Source organism: Oncorhynchus keta, unplaced genomic scaffold (genome assembly GCF_023373465.1).
Source record: "Oncorhynchus keta strain PuntledgeMale-10-30-2019 unplaced genomic scaffold, Oket_V2 Un_contig_677_pilon_pilon, whole genome shotgun sequence".
In the NCBI taxonomy this organism is placed as follows: domain Eukaryota; kingdom Metazoa; phylum Chordata; class Actinopteri; order Salmoniformes; family Salmonidae; genus Oncorhynchus; species Oncorhynchus keta.
Window position 1 is genome coordinate 80,931 of NW_026289056.1, and position 10,516 is coordinate 91,446.

At 52.8% G+C, this 10,516-nt stretch overlaps 1 long non-coding RNA gene across 36 annotated transcripts; it reads left to right on the top strand.

Annotated features, from left to right (window-relative positions):
* The first annotated feature begins 434 nt into the window (after nucleotides 1-434).
* LOC127926096 (uncharacterized) lies at nucleotides 435-9,803 on the top strand. 36 transcript variants are annotated; one of them, XR_008123252.1, is made up of 3 exons: nucleotides 435-459; nucleotides 4,842-4,897; nucleotides 9,758-9,803. It is a non-coding gene; the product is annotated as an uncharacterized LOC127926096 (long non-coding RNA). The 36 variants fall into 36 exon arrangements; XR_008123251.1 differs by lacking the exon at nucleotides 9,758-9,803 and adding an exon at nucleotides 9,688-9,733; XR_008123250.1 differs by lacking the exon at nucleotides 9,758-9,803 and adding an exon at nucleotides 9,450-9,495.
* The last annotated feature ends 713 nt before the right edge of the window (nucleotides 9,804-10,516 follow it).

The window sequence follows — 10,516 nt, forward strand, 5'->3', positions numbered from 1 at the left end:
GTGGTCAGGTTGATGTGGTCAGGTGATGTGGTCAGGGTGATGTGGTCAGGATGATGTGGTCAGGGTGATGTGGTCAGGTTGATGTGACATGTGGTCAGGGTGATGTGGTCAGGTTGAGGGTGATGTGGTCAGGGTGATGTGGTCAGGGTGATGTGGTCAGGATGATGTGATGTGGTCAGGGTGATGTGGTCAGGTTGATGTGGTCAGGTGATGTGGTCAGGTGATGTGGTCAGGTGATGTGGTCAGGTTGATGTGGTCAGGATGATGTGGTCAGGGTGATGTGGTCAGGTTGATGTGGTCAGGTTGATGTCACATGTGGTCAGGTTGATGTGGTCAGGTTGATGTGGTCAGGGTGATGTGGTCAGGGATGATGTGGTCAGGGTGATGTGGTCAGGATGATGTGGTCAGGGGGTGATGTGGTCAGGGTGATGTGGTCAGGATGATGTGACATGTGGTCAGGTGATGTGGTCAGGGATGATGTGGTCAGGTTGATGTGGTCAGGGTGATGTGGTCAGGATGATGTGACATGTGGTCAGGGTGATGTGGTCAGTTGATGTGATGTGGTCAGGATGATGTGACATGTGGTCAGGGTGATGTGGTCAGGGTGATGTGGTCAGGGTGATGTGGTCAGGGTGATGTGGTCAGGGTGATGTGGTCAGGGTGATGTGGTCAGGGTGATGTGGTCAGGATGATGTGGTGGTCAGGTTGATGTGGTCAGGGTGATGTGTTCAGTGATGATGTGTGATGTGGTCAGGGTGATGTGGTCAGGGTGATGTGGTCAGGTTGATGTGACATGTGGTCAGGGTGATGTGGTCAGGTTGATGTGGTCAGGTTGATGTGGTCAGGTTGATGTGACATGTGGTCAGGTTGATGTGGTCAGGTTGATGTGGTCAGGATGATGTGACATGTGGTCAGGTTGATGTGGTCAGGTTGATGTGACATGTGGTCAGGTTGATGTGGTCAGGTTGATGTGACATGTGGTCAGGTTGATGTGGTCAGGTTGATGTGACATGTGGTCAGGTTGATGTGGTCAGGTTGATGTAGTCAGGGTGATGTGGTCAGGTGATGTGACATGTGGTCAGGTTGATGTGACATGTGGTCAGGATGATGTGACATGTGGTCAGGGTGATGTGGTCAGGGTGTGTGACATGTGGTCAGGGTGATGTGGTCAGGATGTGTGATGTGGTCAGGGTGATGTGGTCAGGTTGATGTGTCATGATGTGGTCAGGTTGATGTGACATGTGGTCAGGTGATGTGACATGTGGTCAGGTTGATGTGGTCAGGTGATGTGACATGTGGTCAGGGTGATGTGGTCAGGTGATGTGACATGTGGTCAGGGTGATGTGGTCAGGTTGATGTGGTCAGGATGGTGACATGTGGTCAGGTTGATGTGGTGGTGATGTGGTCAGGGTGATGTGGTCAGGATGATGTGGTCAGGTTGATGTGGTCAGGTTGATGATGTGGTCAGGTTGATGTGGTCAGGGTGATGTGGTCAGGTGATGTGGTCAGGGATGTGGTGTGATGTGGTCAGGATGATGTGGTCAGGGTGATGTGGTTAGGCTGATGTGGTCAGGATGATGTGACATGTGGTCAGGTTGATGTGGTCAGGGTGATGTGACATGTGGTCAGGGTGATGTGGTCAGGTTGATGTGGTCAGGGTGATGTGGTCAGGGGTGATGTGGTCAGGGTGATGTGGTCAGGGTGATGTGGTCAGGGTGATGTGGTGATGTGATGTGGTCAGGGTGATGTGGTCAGGATGATGTGGTCAGGGTGATGTGGTCAGGGTGATGTGGTCAGGGTGATGTGGTCAGGTTGATGTGGTCAGGGTGATGTGGTCAGGGTGATGTGGTCAGGGTGATGTGACATGTGGTCAGGGTGATGTGGTCAGGTTGATGTGGTCAGGATGATGTGGTCAGGGTGATGTGGTCAGGTTGATGTGGTCAGGGTGATGTGGTCAGGGTGATGTGGTCAGGTTGATGTGGTCAGGGTGATGTGGTCAGGTTGATGTGGTCAGGTTGATGTGGTCAGGTTGATGTGGTCAGGGTGATGTGGTCAGGTTGATGTGGTCAGGTTGATGTGGTCAGGATGATGTGGTCAGGGTGATGTGGTCAGGTGATGTGGTCAGGTTGATGTGGTCAGGGTGATGTGGTCAGGGTGATGTGGTCAGGTGATGTGGTCAGGGTGATGTGGTCAGGTTGATGTGACATGTGGTCAGGATGATGTGGTCAGGTTGATGTGGTCAGGGTGATGTGGTCAGGTTGATGTGACATGTGGTCAGGTTGATGTGGTCAGGTTGATGTGGTCAGGTTGATGTGACATGTGGTCAGGTTGATGTGGTCAGGTTGATGTGGTCAGGTTGATGTGGTCAGGTTGATGTGGTCAGGGTGATGTGGTCAGGTTGATGTGACATGTGGTCAGGTTGATGTGGTCAGGTTGATGTGGTCAGGGTGATGTGGTCAGGGTGATGTGGTCAGGGTGATGTGGTCAGGGTGATGTGGTCAGGTGATGTGGTCAGGTTGATGTGGTCAGGTTGATGTGGTCAGGGTGATGTGGTCAGGTTGATGTGGTCAGGGTGATGTGGTCAGGGTGATGTGGTCAGGGTGATGTGGTCAGGGTGATGTGGTGTGGGTGATGTGGTCAGGTGATGTGGTCAGGTTGATGTGGTCAGGGTGATGTGGTCAGGGTGATGTGGTCAGGTGATGTGGTCAGGTTGATGTGGTCAGGGGTGATGTGGTCAGGGTGATGTGGTCAGGTGATGTGGTGATGTGGTCAGGTGTGATGTGGTCAGGTGATGTGGTCAGGGTGATGTGGTCAGGGTGATGTGGTCAGGTGGTGACATGTGGTCAGGGTGATGTGGTCAGGTTGATGTGGTCAGGTTGATGTGGTCAGGTTGATGTGACATGTGGTCAGGTTGATGTGGTCAGGTTGATGTGGTCAGGTGATGTGACATGTGGTCAGGGTGATGTGGTCAGGTTGATGTGTGGTGATGTGGTCAGGTGATGTGACATGTGGTCAGGTTGATGTGGTCAGGTGATGTGTCATGTGGTCAGGTTGATGTGGTCAGGGTGATGTGACATGTGGTCAGGATGATGTGATGTGGTCAGGATGATGTGATGTGGTCAGGGTGATGTGGTCAGGTTGATGTGACATGTGGTCAGGTGTGATGTGGTCAGGATGATGTGACATGTGGTCAGGTGATGTGGTCAGGTTGACATGTGGTCAGGTTGATGTGGTCAGGTTGATGTGGTCAGGATGATGTGACATGTGGTCAGGTTGATGTGGTCAGGGTGATGTGTCATGTGGTCAGGGTGATGTGGTCAGGGTGATGTGACATGTGGTGATGGGTGATGTGGTCAGGTGATGTGGTCAGGTTGATGTGTCATGTGGTCAGGGTGATGTGGTCAGGGATGTGGTGTGGTCAGGGTGATGTGGTCAGGATGATGTGGTCAGGATGATGTGGTCAGGATGATGTGGTCAGGTTGATGTGGTCAGGTGATGTGGTCATGGGGTGATGTGGTCAGGTGATGTGGTCAGGTGATGTGGTCAGGTGATGTGGTCAGGGTGATGTGACATGTCAGGTGATGTGGTCAGGATGATGTGACATGTGGTCAGGTGTGATGTGGTCAGGGTGATGTGTCATGTGGTCAGGGTGATGTGGTCAGGTTGATGTGGTCAGGTGATGTGGTCAGGGTGATGTGGTCAGGGTGATGTGGTCAGGGTGATGTGGTCAGGGTGATGACATGTGGTCAGGGTGATGTGGTCAGGGGTGATGTGGTCAGGGTGATGTGGTCAGGGTGATGTGGTCAGGGTGATGTGGTCAGGTGATGTGGTCAGGGTGATGTGGTCAGGGTGATGTGGTCAGGGGTGATGTGGTCAGGTGGTGATGTGGTCAGGTGATGTGGTCAGGGTGATGTGACATGTGGTCAGGGTGATGTGGTCAGGTGATGTGGTCAGGGTGATGATGGTCAGGGTGATGTGGTCAGGTGATGTGGTCAGGTGATGTGTCATGTGGTCATGATGATGTGGTCAGGTGATGTGGTCAGGTGATGTGGTCAGGGTTGATGATGTGGTCAGGGTGATGTGGTCAGGTTGATGTGGTCAGGGATGATGTGGTCAGGTGATGTGGTCAGGTTGATGTCAGGTGATGTGGTCAGGGTGATGGTCAGGTTGATGTGGTCAGGTTGATGTGGTCAGGGTGATGTGGTCAGGGTGATGTGGTCATGGGTGATGTGGTGATGTGATGTGGTCAGGTTGATGTGACATGTGGTCAGGTTGATGTGGTCAGGTGATGTCAGGATGATGTGGTCATGATGTGGTCAGGTTGATGTGACATGTGGTCAGGTGATGTGGTCAGGTTGATGGTCATGATGTGGTCAGGTTGATGTGACATGTGGTCAGGTTGATGTGGTCAGGTGATGTGATGTGGTCAGGGTGATGTGGTCACATGTGATGGGTCAGGGTCAGGGGGTGATGTGGTCAGGGTGATGTGACATGTGGTCAGGTTGATGTGGTCAGGGTGATGTGACATGTGGTCAGGTTGATGTGGTCAGGGTGATGTGGTCAGGGTGATGTGGTCAGGTTGATGTGGTCAGGTTGATGTGGTCAGGTGATGTGGTCAGGGTGATGTGGTCAGGGTGATGTGGTCAGGGTGATGGTCAGGTTGATGTGGTCAGGGTGATGTGGTCAGGGTGATGTGGTCAGGTTGATGTGGTCAGGGTGATGTGGTCAGGTTGATGTGGTCAGGTTGATGTGGTCAGGGTGATGTGGTCAGGGTGATGTGGTCAGGGTGATGTGGTCAGGTTGATGTGGTCAGGTTGATGTGGTCAGGTTGATGTGGTCAGGTTGATGTGGTCAGGGTGATGTGGTCAGGGTGATGTGGTCAGGGTGATGTGGTCAGGTTGATGTGGTCAGGATGATGTGGTCAGGGTGATGTGGTCAGGGTGATGTGGTCAGGTTGATGTGGTCAGGTTGATGTGGTCAGGGTGATGTGGTCAGGGTGATGTGGTCAGGGTGATGTGGTCAGGTGATGTGGTCAGGGTGATGTGTGATGTGGTCAGGGTGATGTGGTCAGGTTGATGTGGTCAGGTTGATGTGGTCAGGGTGATGTGGTCAGGTTGATGTGGTCAGGTTGATGTGGTCAGGTTGATGTGGTCAGGTTGATGTGGTCAGGGTGATGTGGTCAGGTTGATGTGGTCAGGGTGATGTGGTCAGGGTGATGTGGTCAGGGTGATGTGGTCAGGATGATGTGGTCAGGGTGATGTGGTCAGGGTGATGTGGTCAGGGTGATGTGGTCAGGGTTGATGTGGTCAGGTGATGTGGTCAGGGTGATGTGGTCAGGGTGATGTGGTCAGGGTGATGTGGTCAGGGTGATGTGGTCAGGGTGATGTGACATGTGGTCAGGTTGATGTGGTCAGGTTGATGTGGTCAGGTTGATGTGGTCAGGTTGATGTGGTCAGGGTGATGTGGTCAGGGATGATGGTCAGGGTGATGTGGTCAGGGTGATGTGACATGTGGTCAGGGTGATGTGGTCAGGTTGATGTGGTCAGGTTGATGTGGTCAGGTGTGATGTGGTCAGGATGATGTGGTCAGGTTGATGTGGTCAGGTTGATGACATGTGGTCAGGATGATGTGGTCAGGTGATGTGGTCAGGTGATGTGGTCAGGTGATGTCACATGTGGTCAGGGTGATGTGGTCAGGATGATGATGTGGTCAGGTGATGTGGTCAGGGTGATGTGGTCAGGTGATGTGGTCAGGTTGATGTGGTCAGGTTGATGTGGTCAGGTTGATGTGGTCAGGATGATGTGGTCAGGTTGATGTGACATGTGGTCAGGTTGATGTGGTCAGGATGATGTGGTCAGGTTGATGTGGTCAGGGTGATGTGGTCAGGTGATGTGGTCAGGTTGATGTGGTCAGGTGATGTGGTCAGGTGATGTGGTCAGGTGATGTGGTCAGGGTGATGTGGTCAGGTTGATGTGGTCAGGGTGATGTGGTCAGGGTGATGTGGTCAGGTTGATGTGGTCAGGGTGATGTGGTCAGGTGATGTGGTCAGGTGATGTGGTCAGGTGATGTGGTCAGGTGATGTGGTCAGGGTGATGTGGTCAGGTGATGTGGTCAGGTGATGTGGTCAGGGTGATGTGGTCAGGTGATGTGGTCAGGTGATGTGGTCAGGTGATGTGGTCAGGTGATGTGGTCAGGATGATGTGGTCAGGGTGATGTGGTCAGGTGATGTGGTCAGGGGTGATGTGGTCAGGTTGATGTGGTCAGGTGATGTGGTCAGGGTGATGTGGTCAGGTGATGTGGTCAGGTGATGTGGTCAGGTTGATGTGGTCAGGGTGATGTGGTCAGGGTGATGTGGTCAGGGATGATGTGGTCAGGTGATGTGGTCAGGTGATGTGGTCAGGTTGATGTGGTCAGGTTGATGTGGTCAGGGTGATGTGGTCAGGTTGATGGTCAGGTTGATGTGGTCAGGTTGATGTGGTCAGGTTGATGTGGTCAGGGTGATGTGGTCAGGTTGATGTGGTCAGGGTGATGTGGTCAGGGTGATGTGGTCAGGGTGATGTGGTCAGGGTGATGGTCAGGGTGATGTGGTCAGGTCAGGGTGATGTGGTCAGGGTGATGTGGTCATGATGTGGTCAGGTGATGTGGTCAGGGTGATGTGGTCAGGGGTGATGTGGTCAGGGTGATGTGGTCAGGGTGATGTGGTCAGGTGATGTGGTCAGGTGATGTGGTCAGGTTGATGTGGTCATGTGGTCAGGTTGATGTGGTCAGGTTGATGTGGTCAGGGTGATGTGGTCAGGTGATGTGGTCAGGGTGATGTGGTCAGGTGATGTGGTCAGGTTGATGTGGTCAGGGTGATGTGGTCAGGTTGATGTGGTCAGGTTGATGTGGTCAGGTTGGTGTGGTCAGGTTGGTGTTGTCAGGGTTGATGTGGTCAGGTTGATGTGGTCAGGGTGATGTGGTCAGGTTGATGTGGTCAGGTGATGTGGTCAGGTTGATGTGGTCAGGGTTGATGTGGTCAGGGTGATGTGGTCAGGTGATGTGGTCAGGGTGATGTGGTCAGGTTGATGTGGTCAGGGTGATGTGGTCAGGGTGATGTGGTCAGGTTGATGTGGTCAGGTTGATGGTCAGGTGATGTGGTCAGGTGATGTGACATGTGGTCAGGTTGATGTGGATGTGGTCAGGTGATGTGGTCAGGGTGATGTGGTCAGGTGATGTGGTCAGGTTGATGTGGTCAGGTTGATGTGGTCAGGTGATGTGGTCAGGGTGATGTGGTCAGGGTGATGTGTCAGGTGATGTGGTCAGGTTGATGTGGTCAGGTGATGTGGTCAGGTGATGTGGTCAGGGTGATGTGGTCAGGGGTGATGTGGTCAGGTGATGGTGACATGTGGTCAGGTTGATGTGGTCAGGGTGATGTAACATGTGGTCAGGTGATGTGGTCAGGTTGATGTGGTCAGGGTGATGTGGTCATGGTCAGGTTGATGTGGTCAGGTTGATGTGGTCAGGGTGATGTGGTCAGGGTGATGTGACATGTGGTCAGGTGATGTGGTCATGTGGTCAGGTGATGTGGTCAGGTTGATGTGGTCAGGGTGATGTGGTCAGGGTGATGTGGTCAGGGTGATGTGGTCAGGGTGATGATGTGGTCAGGGTGATGTGGTCAGGTTGATGTGGTCAGGGTGATGTGGTCAGGGTGATGTGGTCAGGGTGATGTGGTCAGGTTGATGTGGTCAGGGGTGATGTGGTCAGGTTGATGTGGTCAGGTGATGTGGTCAGGTGATGTGGTCAGGTTGATGATGTGGTCAGGTGATGTGGTCAGGTGGTGATGTGGTCAGGATGATGTGGTCAGGATTGATGTGGTCAGGTGATGTGGTCAGGATGTGATGTGGTCAGGTTGATGTGGTCAGGTTGATGTGGTCAGGTTGATGTGGTCAGGGTGATGTGGTCAGGGTGATGTGGTCAGGATGATGTGGTCAGGGTGATGTGGTCAGGTGGTGATGTGGTCAGGGTGATGTGGTCAGGTGATGATGGTCAGGGGTGATGTGGTCAGGGTGATGTGGTCAGGTTGAGTGGTCAGGTGATGTCAGGGTGATGTGGTCAGGGTGATGTGGTCAGGTGATGTGGTCAGGTTGATGTGGTCAGGGTGATGTGGTCAGGGTGATGTGGTCAGGGTGATGTGGTCAGGGTGATGTGGTCAGGATGATGTGGTCAGGTTGATGTGGTCAGGGTGATGTGGTCAGGATGATGTGACATGTGGTCAGGTTGATGTGGTCAGGTTGATGTGACATGTGGTCAGGTTGATGTGGTCAGGTTGATGTGACATGTGGTCAGGTTGATGTGGTCAGGTTGATGTGGTCAGGTTGATGTGGTCAGGGTGATGTGACATGTGGTCAGGTTGATGTGGTCAGGTTGATGTGGTCAGGTTGATGTGGTCAGGGTGATGTGACATGTGGTCAGGATGATGTGGTCAGGTTGATGTGGTCAGGGTGATGTGACATGTGGTCAGGTTGATGTGGTCAGGTTGATGTAGTCAGGTTGATGTGGTCAGGGTGATGTGACATGTGGTCAGGTTGATGTGGTCAGGTTGATGTAGTCAGGTTGATGTGGTCAGGGTGATGTGACATGTGGTCAGGTTGATGTAGTCAGGTTGATGTGGTCAGGGTGATGTGACATGTGGTCAGGTTGATGTGGTCAGGTTGATGTGGTCAGGGTGATGTAGTCAGGTTGATGTAGTCAGGTTGATGTGGTCAGGGTGATGTGACATGTGGTCAGGTTGATGTGGTCAGGGTGATGTGGTCAGGGTGATGTGGTCAGAGTGATGTGGTCAGGATGATGTGGTCAGGTGATGTGGTCAGGGTGATGTGGTCAGGGTGATGTGGTCAGGGTGATGTGGTCAGGTTGATGTGGTCAGGGTGATGTGGTCAGGATGATGTGGTCAGGTGATGTGGTCAGGATGATGTGGTCAGGTTGATGTGGTCAGGTTGATGTGGTCAGGGTGATGTGGTCAGGGTGATGTGGTCAGGATGATGTGGTCAGGTTGATGTGGTCAGGATGATGTGGTCAGGTTGATGTGGTCAGGTTGATGTGGTCAGGGTGATGTGGTCAGGATGATGTGGTCAGGATGATGTGGTCAGGGTGATGTGGTCAGGGTGATGTGGTCAGGGTGATGTGGTCAGGATGATGTGGTCAGGATGATGTGGTCAGGTTGATGTGGTCAGGGTGATGTGGTCAGGATGATGTGGTCAGGTTGATGTGGTCAGGGTGATGTGGTCAGGGTGATGTGGTCAGGGTGATGTGGTCAGGTTGATGTGGTCAGGTTGATGTGGTCAGGGTGATGTGGTCAGGGTGATGTGGTCAGGGTGATGTGGTCAGGTTGATGTGGTCAGGGTGATGTGGTCAGGGTGATGTGGTCAGGATGATGTGGTCAGGTGATGTGGTCAGGTTGATGTGGTCAGGTTGATGTGGTCAGGTTGATGTGGTCAGGATGATGTGGTCAGGTTGATGTGGTCAGGGTGATGTGGTCAGGTTGATGTGGTCAGGGTGATGTGGTCAGGGTGATGTGGTCAGGATGATGTGGTCAGATTGATGTGGTCAGGATGATGTGGTCAGGTTGATGTGGTCAGGGTGATGTGGTCAGGGTGATGTGGTCAGGATGATGTGGTCAGATTGATGTGGTCAGGATGATGTGGTCAGGTTGATGTGGTCAGGATGATGTGGTCAGGATGATGTGGTCAGGGTGATGTGGTCAGGTTGATGTGGTCAGGTTGATGTGGTCAGGTTGATGTGGTCAGGATGATGTGGTCAGGTTGATGTGGTCAGGGTGATGTGGTCAGGGTGATGTGGTCAGGTTGATGTGGTCAGGGTGATGTGGTCAGGGTGATGTGGTCAGGATGATGTGGTCAGGTTGATGTGGTCAGGTTGATGTGGTCAGGGTGATGTGGTCAGGGTGATGTGGTCAGGTGATGTGGTCAGGTTGATGTGGTCAGGTGATGTGGTCAGGGTGATGTGGTCAGGGTGATGTGGTCAGGTTGATGTGGTCAGGGTGATGTGGTCAGGTTGATGTGGTCAGGATGATGTGGTCAGGGTGATGTGGTCAGGGTGATGTGGTCAGGTTGATGTGGTCAGGGTGATGTGGTCAGGTTGATGTGGTCAGGTTGATGTGGTCAGGGTGATGTGGTCAGGGTGATGTGGTCAGGTTGATGTGGTCAGGGTGATGTGGTCAGGGTGATGTGGTCAGGTTGATGTGGTCAGGGTGATGTGGTCAGGGTGATGTGGTCAGGTTGATGTGGTCAGGTTGATGTGGTCAGGGTGATGTGGTCAGGGTGATGTGGTCAGGATGATGTGGTCAGGGTGATGTGGTCAGGTTGATGTGGTCAGGGTGATGTGGTCAGGGTGATGTGGTCAGGTTGATGTGGTCAGGATGATGTGGTCAGGGTGATGTGGTCAGGTTTGATGTGGTCAGGGTGATGTGGTCAGGATGATGTGGTCAGGGTGATGTGGTCAGGGTGATGTGGTCAGGGTG